The 16510-nt window shown below is 38.9% G+C and overlaps 1 long non-coding RNA gene across 1 annotated transcript in view; it reads right to left on the bottom strand.

Annotated features, from left to right (window-relative positions):
- LOC131458574 (uncharacterized) overlaps positions 1 to 14133 on the bottom strand; it is a 50545-nt gene extending 36412 nt beyond the window's left edge. Inside the window, exons 1-3 of the long non-coding RNA XR_009240110.1 lie at positions 13993 to 14133; positions 10136 to 10202; positions 8380 to 8480 (exon numbers count right to left, since the gene is read on the bottom strand). This is a non-coding gene — a long non-coding RNA (uncharacterized LOC131458574). The remainder of the gene's footprint in view (positions 1 to 8379; positions 8481 to 10135; positions 10203 to 13992) is intronic.
- Positions 14134 to 16510: the final 2377 nt, after the last annotated feature.

Here is a 16510-nt window from a genome sequence, read left to right as displayed (position 1 = left end):
GCAGTCAGGCAGTATTAGGTTTCCACTTCCCAGATCTCCCTTAAAAGCCTGTCCCATAATGGCCCTTCAGTCACACAAACACGCATAGGGTTTCATACAAAAAAAGCACACACAGTCGGACAACCGCACGTGAATATATAGACCTTCACTTGAGCCATTTTGAAGACTCCAAAAACTGAGATTTGTTTCGGTTGCCTACCTAGATTTCCTCTTTATTGGTGTTTTGATGCAAGAAGGAGCTAATTGTTTTTGATTATACTGTTTCCCAATGACTAAACAACCCTAAAGTAAATTGCCTGTTTACTAAGAGGCAACAACATAAATGTTCATAATGTCTAGTGGTTAGGCAGTAGCTTTAAGAGGGTGTAATTACCATGTAATTGGCAGCTTGTTTTCAAGCAATAAATTAGTGTACAACTTGACAAGCTGTTTGGCTAATACAATCATTAAAAGCTCACCTATACATCTGAGGTCAGCAGCAGTTTATAGCGCTAAAACAAGCAGTGGACTGATTGACTAGTTGAACAGAAAATTAAACTGCAAACCTTTTAATAGTTGCTTTACCTTCATGAAATTGGCATTTCATGTTCAAATGAGAGTTTGAAAAACAAATTTAAGAACAGCAAAGATTTTTCCAAGGGAACCTAAACATAAGTTGTTTATTCATGCATAATGCAGAATGTTACCATGCAGACAAACACACACTGATTCCCCTTCAAAACTAAGCCCCGATTGTAATTGTGAACACCGAGATACGATGATTGTATTTAGGTAACTTAACTGAAAGCAGAAGTGGACGCATATGGCATCGGAACCCTCCGCTGACCCGCTGACATATGGTGTTTTTAATGTAGATGAGAAAGAGCTTATCCACCGCTTCCCATGTGTAAATAGCCTGGCTGCGACAATGATAACATGGTCATGATCGCATGCTCCGCGCTAACCCAGCCCCATGTTGTGTCGTGTTGTGACTGCTGTCCTGTGCTTTACAGCCTTCCTCTCCAAACAGACGCACTCTCAAGGCTTTGATCATGACCCATTGCACACCAGCCCGTCAGCACAGCCCCTAATTTGCTGATGGGTTTAAAAAGTCCCCCAGTTAAGGACACTTCCCCCAGATAATGGGAAGAGATGCCCCCCTGTGACCTGAGTGGAGTGTCCTTTGTCTCACTCTTAATGTTTGCCTTAGCCCATTGTGTCTGCATTATCCAGGGCCTCCACCCCTCCTCCTGCAAAGCTTTGATGCGACAACCTCGCTGCACACACTGGACTGGCCCTCAAAGAGGAAATACTAAATGTATGGAAGCCATTTCCCAGTGTGCCACTGAGCTCACTATGGAGTCCCCCCCGCCCCCCACATCTTTGTGACCACCGTGAGGCAGAGGTGGTTAGAGAAGCCGTGATGTTTATAATGGCGCCGAGCGCCACGTGTGTCCGACACACACACACATATGCATATAACTGATTCCACAAAGACATCCTGCACCGTCATTGCTCGCAGACAAGGAGGACGATCGTGGTGCTGTCAGCTCAAAGACGAGCAGACAAATTGCTTTTGATCTCTTGACCTGAGAAACTGGCGTCTGTCCAAAATTGACATTCTCGAAAAACAAATGAAACACAAAATGAGATGACGGAAGAAATGGTCACATACTGAAATTAATGGCGTATTTCCAGTGGAAATACTACTTACACCGTGGCGTGGCAAGGCGAGGCGGGTAGAGCTGGTGGAAACGCGCCATAAGCGTTTGAATTAACCCAAATTCGGACGCAGTTTTGAAGCTAAATCTAGCTAGATATTGGACGGAGAAAAAAAAAATGTTTGTGTGCTTTCATGTCTTTGTCTTTTTTGCTCTTTCCATTCGTCTTTCTCGCCATTTTATGTCACTGAGAGCAGCTGGATAAGAAATAGATCATTAGTACAGGGGCACACAGTCTCCATCACAGACGTGACATCATCCACTTTATAACCGGCCCACTAGGGGCCATTTGTGGTAGAACTCAATGCTATTTGTGTGTGTGTGTGAGTGTTTGTGTGTGGGGACATGAGTGCAAGCTGTAAATTAGCCGTCTTTACAATCATTATCTTTAAATATGGCCTTGAATCGTTCAAAGACCCACGTCCTCTCTTATTTATGTGCTAGTACATACAGTTGAAATTTTGAAATGGGTATTCCTCACAGCGAACAATGCACCACTGTTTAGGTTTAGTCATCAATAATTCACAAACTGAAGAGTTGGACTTGTGCTGTGTATCTGTCATCATCATCATAGTGTTGAATGACAACCTGCACCCATGTGGTCTTATCAAAAGAAAAATAAAGTCATACTAATGACCCACACAATCATGTCACACAGACATACCCTCCTCATCATCCTCGGGTCTTACATTCGAAATTCCAAGAAAACCTTTAAGATCTAGATTTATGTTAAGATAATCTCTCTAGACTCCGATCGCCTTATATATAAAAATACTAATTTGAGAAAATAAAGACTTCTACTTGGGTTATTTTACTTAGCATATGAAAAAGGAGGACTACAAGTGCCACATTTTCTTTGGTACTATTGGGTCACCCAGATAACAGCAGCTATTTATTGATTCTCAGATAACCCACAAATACCCTGGGAACAAAGAGAAAATGCTTCTACATTCCCATTACCATCTGTGATTTGCTTAAAAAGAAGAAAAAAAGTACTTGTTAAAAAAAAGGTACACATAACCCATTTGTCACAAAAATACTACAGAAATATGGCAAAAAAACCAAATGCATTTAAATATAGACTTGGCCATCTCATGTTTTACATCTATTTGGGGGAAATTGACTTTTGTTTTAAATTCTGCACAGAGAAAGGCATTAACAAGGTCATGGACTTGTATAATTAAAATGGCCTAATGTATGCAATAATGTGTAAAAGCCTCAGGACACCACCAACTTTGTTGGTTTTATGTCTGTCATATTCCGCAATCATTGGCATTTAGATTGGAATGTGTGGTCTTATATATATATATTAGCAAACTGTCAATAAGTTTCATGCTCAAGCGTGTTGTAATAGACATTTGTCGACATGAAATAATAGGACAAACACAGGTTTAACCAAAAACACTCCAGTTTTAAGAGAGCAGCGTGCTAATGTTCAAGTGTAAGGGTAAGTCACACTAATATTCAAATAGTTAGTGTATTCTCAGTATAATTCTCATTCATCATTATAGCATTGTTAAAACCACAAATATAAATATAAAGACAGTGCTGTAGTTTTAAGAATCTACAGTATACCTCACGTCTTCAAGTACTTTCAAATCAGGAGCTACTTTTTAGCATCAACTAAACCAGTGTTTCGCCAACCCTGGTCCTCAGGGTTTTAGATGTTGCCCTGCTCCAACACACCTGATTCAGATGAACATCTTCATTGCATCACTTTCATATAATTATCCTGATTAAATGTGGCTTAGGAGAAGGTACTTCTAAAATTCTGGGAAAGATTCTGGGAAAAGGTTGTACAAAATAGATTTAATATTATTTGTGTTGAGCTGCCAGTCTGCGTCTGAGTTTAAGTAAAAATATATTAACTCTTGGTACACCTCAAGATTAATATGGTGTTGCAATCATTTGGAAGAACACAGATGCACCTACAGTGACTTTGGGTGTAAAAACATACCTAGTTGTCTTACACTAACTTACACGATCAAGGGGGAAATTCACTTTTTTGTTAAAAAGTTTTTTCCCCCTTTTTCTTGTCCCAAGTTTGAAAAAGGTAAATAAATATATTCTACAAACTAAATAGATGCAGAATATATAAACAAAGACAAGATCATCCCAAGAAGTTCATCCGAAGCCCGACAATCTTGTATCTGAGACTGATCTTAATCCAACTGCTGGATGATGAGAGAAATATTAAGCCTTTGTTTATTTTTAGGAATATCTGTTGACATCTGACAGCTCAGTGTTTGTAAGTGTGTCATTTCAAGTGCGAGGCCATGGGCAATTCATTCAGAGGGTGCGTATTATGTGGCATCCGTGCAGAATCCTCTCGTTCTACAAAGAGGATTCTGTGCTTGTGGAGCGAGCGACAGCACTGGGGCTGGAATGCTTCGGCCACAGAAGCCTGTCAATGTGTTAACGAGTCAACGGGAAAGAATCTGAATGGCTTTTCAGCGTGGCACATAAAACAAAACAGGAGCACAGATTGAGTGTGTGTGTTGGACAAATGGAGAGTTCTGTGCTGGCGAAAGGGTGAACTAACCTATTATCAAACTTGTGTCTGTACTTCTTTGATGGTTGAACACTAAAATATGCATTCATTAAATATCTACAGTATGTAAATCCATATAGTGCTAGTGCAAGTTATATAGAGTAAGGCTCGCTACAAACAGTTGCCACTTATCCTGATCGGCCAACAAAAACCTCATTCATTTGACGCCGGAGTGAATGCTGAATAAATACATTCCCACTGCTGGAAAAACCCTTTGAAGTTGGCCATTTACTCTGAGCCGAACCATCCAAGTTAGAGCTGGACCTCCTGCATGTGAACTGCGCACTCAGCACAGTGCAGGATGCTGTCAGCATAATGAAGGAGCAACCATCCAATCTTGATCAACGCACTGAAGAGGTCTTTCTAAGGAAGTAATGAGTGTGCCACTCATGCACCAAAAGAGACAGACAGAGGTGCTGAGACAAGATGCAGTCAATCAGGCAGCTGTTTTATGGGCTTTTCAGGGATATGAACATCTGAACACAGCAAACAGCTGCATTTCTGCAGCAGTTACTCTGACAACACCACACATAATTGTTTCCAGAGCAACATGGACTCAGTCATTTAGTATGCCCACATTAGTCAGCAAAATGCAATATTCCTTTAAAATTCCTCACAGGAAGCAGGACACCATCCAGCTAACAAAACAAGGAACTCGTACCTCAAAAAGCTGCATGGAAGTAGTTTGAAAAGTGATGACAAAGTGTGACAAACCAGAATATCATGCAACCTTTCACCACTAACCACCACAACCAGTATGGAGAGTCGAAATGAGAGGGACAAAAGTACAGCAGAGTGTTCACTGATAGAAAAATGACACCATCCATGTCTGAATTGATCCCTTTTAAGGCTTGCTTGCACGGTTATTGCCTTAGTCAACAGGGCGAGGTTTTAGCAGAAAACAAAATAATGAAAGATGTATGGCACAAAAGGAACAAATGTATCCAAAACATTGCTGAAAATAGCATACATCCAGTATCTAATATGTTATTTATGCAGGGGGGAAAAACGTTAAAGAAGTCTTTTACAGTGGACACAAAATATTTCTGTTGCCCCTTTAAAATCCCTCAAGGACATTATCAGCTACACCATAGATGCACATTAGTTCTGATGATGAAATTTATCTCATATGGCCATTAGAATAACCTTGCATACTCACAGATGTGGAAACTATAAGCTTACGAATCACAAAGATGGAGGGAGATAATGGCTGCAATTAGACAAATCTTCAGTTTTCATTGTTGAAAGAAAAAAAAAGAAAAAAAGGGTAAAAGCACCAAATAATGATATCATTACATGGATGTGAACATGGTATACGAGAGCTGTTCTACAAAAGGTTCCACTTACATGTGGCAAAGAGAGTGTTGTAAACAGAAGAGGGGATGCAAACAGGGCTGTTACTCATTGCATTTACATGCACTCTGGTAATTTGATCATAACCTGCGTAAGGCAATACTCAGATTATCTAACCTGCAGTGTGGTCATCATTGAAGTAAACAGAACTCAATTTACAGAGACGGATGACCCATTGATCTTTTCAATGACCTGTGCAAGCACTGTATATAGAGACTGCTTCTTTTGCTCGGTGGATTATTCACATGAGAGGCAACAGTGAAAACAACAAAGCAGGTGTTTTTTGCTTTTTGAGATGGAAAACAGGTGTGGAAAATTAAACCACTTTATACCTATTTCCAGTGTTGGGTAGGGGGTGGTAAAAACTACATCTATTAAAATTGTCGTAAATAGGACATAAATTATGCTGTGGTACTATTCCTTAGTCTCCAAACGGGGGATTGCCAACAGGTGAATCATCCAACTTGTCTCATGGTAAAGTGACAGAAGGGAAAAGCTCCTTCTGTTTCCTGGCACTTGTGCTTTGCGTTCATCCGTTTTCATCCTAACTGGCACCTCCGTCAGTCACACTGCAGCATCAGGCTAACAACTAATAAACCACTTCTACTAAGTGAGTGTTCATTGCCTGGTAACAATAAGTGGGCTAAAATTGACGGTGGAGGTCAGGCAGGTTATCCGACAACATGTCTCCACCTACCACAAAAGACAACAAACACCTTCAATCATCTGTAGGCACACGACACATCAGCAGTAATAATAGAAATACAAAATACACAGATTTAAATAATCCAGACTCTAGACTAAACAATTAATACATTTTTCAAATCAAAATGAAAAATAAATCACTTTGGGAATTCAAAAAGGCTGGGATTTAATTGCCGTGTTCTTGATCTTAACACATTTCATGCCCGTTAAAAAAATCATTGGAAACATCTGGTGATCAAAATGACTGAAAACAAATTCTATTATGATTCAAACGTTTGAAAAGTTGCTGAATCTATAAGAGAAAAGCTGTGAAAGGGATGTTGAGTCACAGAGGATTTCAGCCTCTTCGCTCCCATTGCTGAGCAGACATTCTTATTTCTATGGCAGCACAAATGGAAGCCACTCGTACCCACAGTACAACTTTTTGACAGTAACTTTTTTACGAGTCCTCATTAAGGTGTGCGCAGTTCGGCTGCTTCATTAGACTGTGACCCACATTCCCAAAATAGAGAACTAGATTCTACAGTAGACGCGGCTTGTGTACATTAATAAAAGAGCTGTAGTAGTGACTGAAATTGAGCCAAGCCTCTCCACAGAATCAGTTCAACAGCCATTATGCTGAACAGACACCAAAAACACACCTACGCAGGCGAGGAAAGAAGTCCAATAATGCCAGTCGAGACGCTTCATTCCCATGTTACTGAGAAGTGTAATGAACAGAGGGAGCGAGGGAGGCACAGGGTAACTAAGTCAGAGCGACGGGTTCTGGTTTTCCTCGCAGAAACGACGGTGTGAGGTCAGGACCCTAAACTGCCAATGAACCATCAAGGTGAGACCCATAAATCACAGCTGTGAAGTTCAATCGTTTCCTTAAAGGACTTCACTTACTTAACTCAGCTCATTTCTCACACCTTCACAAGTTCAAAGTGGGTGAAAAAAAAAGAAATCTGGTTTGTAACATGTTTGTCCCTCTGAAAATATTAAATAATAGAAAAAACATGTTTAATATATATTTAAATAATATTGTTCCTTGTCACAGTTTTTTTTATTTAACAAGGTTGCCTGCTTACTAAAACAATGTTTTCTTTTGTCCAGTTCATATACGGTCAGTTGTAATCTTCTTTGACAAAGTAGTCAAGGACAAATTTTGAATCAATTATCCAGTTGGGATGAAAATGAATAGATTGCGTACATTTATCATAGAACGAAGTTATTCAGTGACCTTGCAGTAACACAGTAGTTTGCACGAGCAGCAGCATCTACGGTGAACTGTCGGAAGTATTCTGTGGCGACGAGCCAAAAGCTAATAATCTGCAACAGGCGTCCTTTTACCAGCATGATCCACAACATCTGATTCCATGATGTAAAGTAACCCGGGCTGATGAAATCTGGATCAAGGCTCAGTCAACAAGATGCAATGTGAGCCTACACGTGTGTCCATTTCATCATCGAAAAGCTCTCCCTTGCTATTTTGTGTTTTTGGTGATATATGGTCAATAATGAGCATAGTGAAGCTGAGGGGTGATGGTTAAAATGGAAACTTTGGTGCACCCATACTTCAAAATTCCAAGTTCATAAAAAAGTGATGAGTTTTATTAGCCGTATAAATGATGACCGGGGGGGGGGGGGGGTTTCCAGGCTTTGAAACAGACACAAGTTCTGCACTGACAGTGTCATACTGAAAAAGTTTTCCGAGCCATTGTGCTGCGTGAGCCAAGTGCCATTCTCTTTGACCCCTCCAAATTCCCTTCCCCCAGTCGGCCTCCACTCCTCGAACTACCTTGACCCACAAAACGCACACAATTCCACAGCACAAAGCCCTTCTTATCACTACAACCGGCGACGAAACTGTAACAATAAACAATGAACCCTGGAAGTAGCAGTACAAGAAGAAGAAAATGCACAAATCCGACAGTAAAAAAAAAATCTAAAGTAGTAAAAGTTTGGAGCACATAAATCAAAATCTAATAGGAATTAAACACACAGATGGAAAAAAACAGGCATGTGGGGGAATCCTGGGGAACAGAGAACTTCCAAAAAGTGCTCAAAGAGAAAGAGAAAAGCACTTACCATATAGATCCAGAGAGCCGGACCCAAGAATGAAAGATTCCTCTCTTGTCTATCTCCGATCCACTTCCATTTTTCTAAGCTCCCATATGGCACCCCCACCCCTTCGATCGGCAGAAGCAAAGAGTGCGACACACAGAGAGAAAGAGAGAGAGAGAGAGGGAGAGAAGGAGGGGGGGCATTAGTCCTGGTGAGGAGATGGAGGGGACTGTTGCAGCTGTGCAACCCCGTCAGTTTCTCCTCAAATCCACTCCTCCCCTCAATGCGTGTCTACAGCACCGCGAAAAAAGGCAACGGAAACAAAGTGATCCTCTTACACACTGCCCAGAGAAAGAAAGGGAGACGAACAGGAGAGGGTGAGGGAGGGAGGGAGGGAGCTAGAGAGAGAGAGGGAGGGAGAGCGGGAGAGAGAGAGAGAAAAACATGCACGGGGACCAGAGGGCCTAGGCAGCTGGAGGTAAGCAGGTTCAAGTTTTCAGTGTTTCCTTTACTTTGTCGGAGCGGCTCTGCCGGCTGAATGGGAGGGAACAAGTGAGAGCCTCTAGCAAGGCAAGGAAATGGTGCATAATACCTTCCAGCTTCTTTCTGCCCCCACTTCCCCCTCCCTCTCTTTCTTTTCTCTCACTCTCTATCACTCTTTCGCTCCGTCTCACTCTCTGGTAATAAGCCTGGCTGCAAGAACCCCCCCCTCTCCTTTGGACACTGGAATGCAAGGCAAGAGTTTCGAGAGGCCCAGTTAGACAACCTTCATAGTCACTGCACCTTGACCCCCAGGTCAGACAGTGTGTGTGTGTGTGTGTGTGTGTGTAGGGGAGGCAGGGGAGCTTCAGTTGTGTCAGTGTTCATACTTAAATTCGTGGGGGCCAGCTTTCCCTCATGAGATCACATACCCGTAGCCGGACAGCCACTTGAAGCATTTAATACTGTCGAACATTTACACCACTGCAGAAAGTCACAATCAATCTAACACTGACGGCTGGAACATGCACACAATGGGTCCCTTCACCCCTATAGAGTCATTGTATTAAATGGGTCTAGGTTGGGGAAAGCATTATAAATGACTTGGTCCTTATTCTTTCCTTTCAAAAAATGTTGTGTTTTCTGTTTGTTGGTGATTTGCTAAATCAGCTGATTGACCCAATTAATTTTAAAGAAGTAAATGTTCTACATTAGAAACACTGTCTGCATGGCAAAGACTAAAATAGGACTGAAGTAGACGAAAAAAAGAGGAAACGTCACTAACGTATCACGTACGCCAAGTTCTTCAACGTTATTTTCGGATTCAGATAGATTCCTACTGGCAGAGAAACTGACATGGCTGGACTCGGTTTTGTTTGGACACTCTTCTTGAAACAAGAGTTTAAATCTGTCCAATGAAGCAGGTGTGCTTTATTTGAATAGAGGCTGGTACTGTCTGCGCGTCGGGGCTCAGTATTGTAACTGCTCCGCATGTAAAAACCTATTCTTCAAATTCATTCAAGTGTCTTGGGCGAATGCGGATCCCTCCTGCCCTTCTCACTCCTCGCTCTCCCTCTTTCTCTCCAACACAAACACAAAATAATACAGTAGATTTCATCCAAGATTCAACAGATTTCACATGTTATTTTCTTACTCGACGAATAAAATGTTTTTGGTGGGAAAAATCAAACCCATATTAACAGCATTTAGTACTTTAAGATGACAAAAATGATCAAGGCAACTGGAACACATTTTTCAACAAATCACTGGTATGACAGGAAAAAAAGACGAGATCACTTACCAGTTGGAAATGTATTTTTCTGCCTCGGTCAGTCTCCAGCCAGCAGGGCAGCTGTGACAGGAAGCGCCTGTTAAAAGAATAATATACATTATGCATCCACCTCTAGAATCCAACTGGGCTTATGTCATGAATTGACATATAAAGAGGAGATAGATACCACATAAAAAGGTCATAGAGAGCTTTGGACACTAAGGTTCCATAAGTTTGTATTTTTATTATTTATATAATATAATATTTTTTATTTAAGGTTTGTACAACACAAAGACTAAGATATAAGACCTTTTGTAAAACTATACAGAGCTAATACATTATCTTCCATCCTCAACATCAAATTAATAATAGAAACCATTTTAATGTGATAAGGTATTGCAACAAATTGAATAACCCCCCTCTCACCACCTCCAATCACATCGCCCTTTAAAGTGAAGAACCTTTAGGTAACATAACAGGTAATACTTTGTGGAAGAGGTCCACCTCGCTTTAAATCAATGTGATTTTATGCTTATGGAAACATTAATTGAATATTATATAAAAATGTCCTCCCAAACATCCATTTCGTTAACACTATTACAAAATTCACAAATACAGTAAGTCCTGCTACATTCTGATTTATGAAATGATTTTCACAGAAAGACACTTCTTGACAAATAAGGGTTAACTGGTATCATTTGGATCACATGTCCCATGTCCTACTAGCTTTGTAAAATTCAAAAAGCCACAGTTGTTTTGGAGGGTGGCATTTCTCAGGGATCCATCTTGGGCCTCATTCTATCCTGACTTTTAAGCTGCTTCATCTTGGTTATTTTGTAAAAAAAGAAAAAAGAAAAAAGCAAAAAAGCAAAGCCTGCCATTTCCCAGCATTGTTCTGCCGACAGTGACTTCTATTGACCTATAAACTAAAGTGACAGCCATGAGTCAAGGACACTGCATGAATGGTGAAATTCTCATACCTATATTACACTCAAACAATGCTCTTCATCCTGTTCTGCTAAAAGGCTTTGAAATGCCCCATATTTCATTCATCAAACTTGGTTGAATAAAATACAGTAGATTTGCTTGTTGCATTGAATTAATACTATAAACTGACCTATGTATTTATTGGATGGAAAGAACTGCATTGTAGTTATTTAAAACTTAGACAGGGCATAACGCACAATAAAGCCTGAATGCTTAACAATTGCACATCACAACATAAACAACAAAACAATGACAAGAAAGCAACAAGTAACACAGCCTCGATGCTCAACATTCTCAAGTTGTTGTAAACTCAATAAACTGTTAAAAGCAAATTCCAAATTTGGGGGTAGACCAAGGTATTGCTGCACCAAAATGTGTTTTGCCAAGTAACCTTCTGAATTAAATCTTGTAAAGTAGACAAGTAGTAACATAATCTGGCTCCTTCCAGTGTGTAATAAACTTAAATACATGTATCTAGATATGATTTTACTGATAACATTTACACCATGTACAGAATGAATTTGTATCCAACCATCCTATAATTCTTGCAAGTCATTTAATGTGGTCAAGCAGATCTCAATCTGATCATTTAAACGTAGAGCTGAAACGATTAGTCGGTGAATCGATTATTAATCGATTACTAAATTAATCGACAACTATTTTGATAATCGATTAATCGGTTTGAAGCTTTGGTCATGATCAAAACAAGATTTCCGATTGTTTCAGCTTCTTAAATGTGAATATTTTCTTCATTTCTTTGCTCTGGATAACAAAGAAATCATTAAAAGTCAATCATTTTTGGTTTGTGGACAAAACAAGACATTTGAGAACCTCATCATTTCCAGGTTTGACAAACACCGATCAACATTTTTTAAGGTTTTCTGATATTTTATGGACCAAACGATTAATTGAGAAAATAATCGACAGATTACTCGATTATGAAAATAATCGTTAGTTGCAGCTCTATTTAAATGTATGCATCTTGATGAAGGGCTTTGAAGCCATATTTTCCACTAAAAGGTGCTACAATTAAAATAAAATATTTTCCACCATTAATATGATATAAAAACATTAAGGCCCCAGTAAATATAAATAGACTGAAGTCCTTTGATGAAAATAGTAATAGACAGCAGTACCATGTCTCCTTTCTAATAAGCTACTCTGTTGAAGTAGATGTATGTTTGAGAGGGCACTTAGCATGGATACTAGACTATAGTTGCTTCAATCACTGGTGGATTTGTTTTCTTAATTAAAGAATCCTGCCCGGCGGTAAGTGATCTGACCTTGTGATTTAAATAGAGATCTACAATCTCAAATTAGGCTTGTTTCTATTTTGTGAAACATCAACCTGATGTGTTTTCTACCATTTGCACCAGAAGTTTGTCTGTGGAAGTTTATAGCTACTTCTATGTATCTTGCTGGAAATGTAATGGAAAAAACTTCAAATAGATTTCAAATTTCTTGCCTTGCAAACAATGTGTGCAACCCGTCTAGCTCACTTTAAGACCAGGGGGCCGACAACTCAACTCAAGCAGTGAATGCATCACTATAGGAAACAGCTCAGTACTAAGTTGACCTTCTCTCAGCTATAGGTCTTTAACTATTGTCCAATGTCCAAGCAGGAAAGCACATGCAAGTGTGACAACATTAATGCCTGCTCAGTTCCATTTAGCTGTTCCTCAGTTATTTTTACTTTACGCTCCCCCATGAAACCTTATGTGAATTATGAGCGTGATTTATGGTTATTCCTTACTCTAACCCAGCATGGGAGAAAGCGAGTGGTATTTCTACTGCTTTCTCACAGTTTCTCAGAGTTTTGTGGGGTTTTGTGGGGTCACACATTAAGTTGGTGATGTGATCATACTAGAGCTAGAATGACAAATGGACTAAAATAAGCTTACAGCAAATATATCCATATCAGTCTATATGTCAGCATATTATGAAGAATAAACTGCCAAACTAGGTTTGGAGTCATTTAAATCACGGCACTGTTGATTTCCTAGAACCTCAATTTATCAACAGTAAGTTGCAGGTTCATCCCACTTTTTCTCAAATAGCTTTGAATAGTGCTGATTATCTGTTTAATCAAAATATGCATATTTGTTGACCAGAACACAGGACTCAGATATAATATCAGTCATGTGATTAGACTATTTTTTATTTCATCTTTTTTTAATTTATAGTCTTTATTATAACATTATATATGGCGCTACGCAAACGTCATAGGTCACAGTAAATACTTGACACTTTACCCTGTAGAAGAAAAAAAATGTGTTATTTTAAAACTGCATACATGGTCATTAAAACAACACGTCTATTGGTACCCTAAGACCTTTGCACAGTAGTGTATATTATTGTATTATTTATTAAATATACATATATAATCAGTCTTTTTATTATATTTTTACACTTGTTACTGGGATAAAATATGGAATTTAAATATGCCTAATGTTAAAATGTTTAGGCTGGTTTAAATTGACTGAGATTTCAACATTTCTAAACACTGACATGATAAAAAAATGGCACATATGTCATGGTTACAGTAATTACTACATACAGAGGGGTGCACAGTTAAACATTACAATGTACATATACTGTATGTAAATATGCTGTATATACCATAAATATCGGATGCAGAGTTGAAATGCCAGTGTTTTGCTTTAGAATATAGTTCATATTTCGATGGGATCTCAAGAGGGAATACTTTTAGTTTACCACAACTGAAATACAGACCTGAATCGTCCAGAAAACAAATCACTATTAAATCAAATTGTTCAGCCCAGTGAAGTTGTACACAACACAGATCAGGTGATCAGTTCATGATACTTCAGTGTGCCTATGACCCACTTCCTTCATGTTCACACTTTCTCACAAAATGGTGCTCCAAAACATTCATTTACCTTTTCTGCGACTCTTCTCGATCGTCTAGATCCAACTGTTACAGCTCAGTCTGTTCTGAGTGAGCGTAAAAGCAAAGCAGTTTCAACTCTGAAGATTCAGAGCTAAAAAAGCAGCCAAACTGTGGGATGTGTAGTGAGGTTTTCAGCCACACAGCACAGGCTGGTGTGTTGTTGTTCCCTCTCCTATTCTTACTCTCCTGTTAATGCTGCAGGCAGCCTTGATGCATCCTAAGCCTGATGCTGCCCTCCACAGGTGATAAACAGACATACCTATTCAGGTGCTTGTCAGTGGACATGGAAAACGGTGAATTGCAATTGAAAAAATACTTTTTATCTGCATAAATTAGACATCATTTCATCAATGATTGATCATTCATACTATACGTGATATAATAGTGGCAAGAGATACAGTATAAGACACTGTATGTTGCTCTCATGTTTGATGTCTCATTAGAGGGTAAGTTATGTGCGACAGCAGGTTGTTTTTTTTTTATTGTTGTGTTCTTCTGTGAAATATGAGGCCTCACAGCATCTGTTTACTTGATTCTGGATGTGTGACACCAAACACTGTCAGGATTCACAGCAGATTACACATCTGAAAACCTCTGACAGCTCGGCTCCTCTTTATGGGAAAGCTACACATTTTCATATTACATGCACAGCAAGCATGACTGTTTTAGTCAGAGGTGCGAGTGTAGGCTGAGTACTGCGGAGTGAACCAGCAAAAACACACATGTTGACAGGTCAATTTCAGCAATATTCAGAGGTCTATAGGTCCCAAATATTGGTACGATGTGTAAAATTTAGGTACCATTACTTTTCATTACTCCAGAATTAGCCTTTTATGTGTATGTAATTTTTATTCATAATTGATTAAAGCTGTATTGTGTGTTTGTTATTTAAAAAAATGTCTATGATTCAGATTTTCAAATTTTTTTTTGATATGACAGTAAGAAGACTCTTTGGTTTGTGGTCAGAAAAGTCATTTGAGGACATTTTCCGTTTTGAGGTTTGAAAAAAACACAGATCAACCTTTATCACCACCTTTTATGGACAAAACAACTAAACAATTGATCGAGAACATAAACAACTGATTAATCGGCCTTACCCATACAATTAATGGATTAACTATAATAACATTGCAAAGCTAGAATGGACTTACCAAAGCCGCTGCACTTCTCCTGTGAAACCTACAGAAACAGGACATAGAGAGAGAAGAAAACGTCTGTGGTTTGCAACGAAGCTCACTTTGGATCATTCACCTGGAGATAATTTTATGACCAATGATTACCAAAATAAGGGACATTCATTAGTATATCATAAAAGTACGTCACTCAACAAAATGTCAGATTTAATACAGTGTGTGAACATAATCAATTGACAAGAGGAAACAGACTTTCCCCAGATAGAGGGTTTTGTTCTCTCACTGTTCTGTCAAAAAAAAGTGAAACGGTGTATAGTTTAAATATTATCAAATGGATTCCTGTGGCTCTAAAAAGAAAGTCAATATGAGAGAGAGAACACCTGAGGTACTGCACACACATTTAGTGTGTTTTTTTAGTGTGTTTATTGTTCTGTTAATGGTTAAAACCACAGGAGAGCTTGTTTTAGAAACAATCCACAGGGGCCAATACAAGTAAAGCAAGTACAACTCCATTATTAAAACAAGATTAGTCAGGAAAAAGAAAATCCACCAAAGGCTCAGTATGAGGTTTTGGATGCGAGACTGCAAGTCCTCTGATGACCCTCTGGGCTGCTGTGCTGCAAACAACTATTATCCACAAATATGTAAATATCTGCAAATAAATACTTGATAATATAAAACTTTAATCTGACTATTATATTCTATTTTTTTATTTCCACTGAATGTCAGAATGTTTGAAAGCCAAAAGTTCATTGTCAATAAACTTTTGGTTATATTTTCCCTTCTTACATTATGTACTGTGTTGTTGACACTAACATTCAAATAAAATAAAAACAGCACAGTCCATATTATTAATATTAAATAAAACAGTGACACGTGACACTAATGCCAGCAAATAATCACTAGCTAGACGAAAGTAGCTAAGCTAGCCTTAGTTAATTAGTGCTAAATGAGACAATTTCATTAAACTGTACAAAAATTCGAGCAGATTTCACTGTAAATTAAACAAACCTACTCACTTGAACACATTAAACATGGGCTTGACAAGAAAGTGACGGAGAAAACAGTTTTAAATCACATACCTTTTTGTCTTTAAGAGGAGAAGTCCTGCTAGGTGCAGCTGCCCATGTCCTCCAGTGGCTGCCGTATAAATTACGTCATCACCTCATTTGCATAATTGGCCATGTGTATTTAATTGTAACAGACGCTGTAAGAGAGATTATTAATGTGGTGGGACAGACAGAAAGTGAGTAAAAAAAAACACGTCATAACGATGACCACAAATAAACTTTCTTCTGTCAACTCAGCAAAAGTGACCAAAAGACACATTATTTGTGTTATTGTTTGTTTTTTCAAGTTTTTATATTAGTTTTG

Source organism: Solea solea, chromosome 4 (genome assembly GCF_958295425.1).
Source record: "Solea solea chromosome 4, fSolSol10.1, whole genome shotgun sequence".
Lineage (NCBI taxonomy): Eukaryota > Metazoa > Chordata > Actinopteri > Pleuronectiformes > Soleidae > Solea > Solea solea.
The sequence above is the reverse complement of the archived record's forward strand: the minus strand, read 5'-3'. Positions and strand labels throughout refer to the sequence as shown.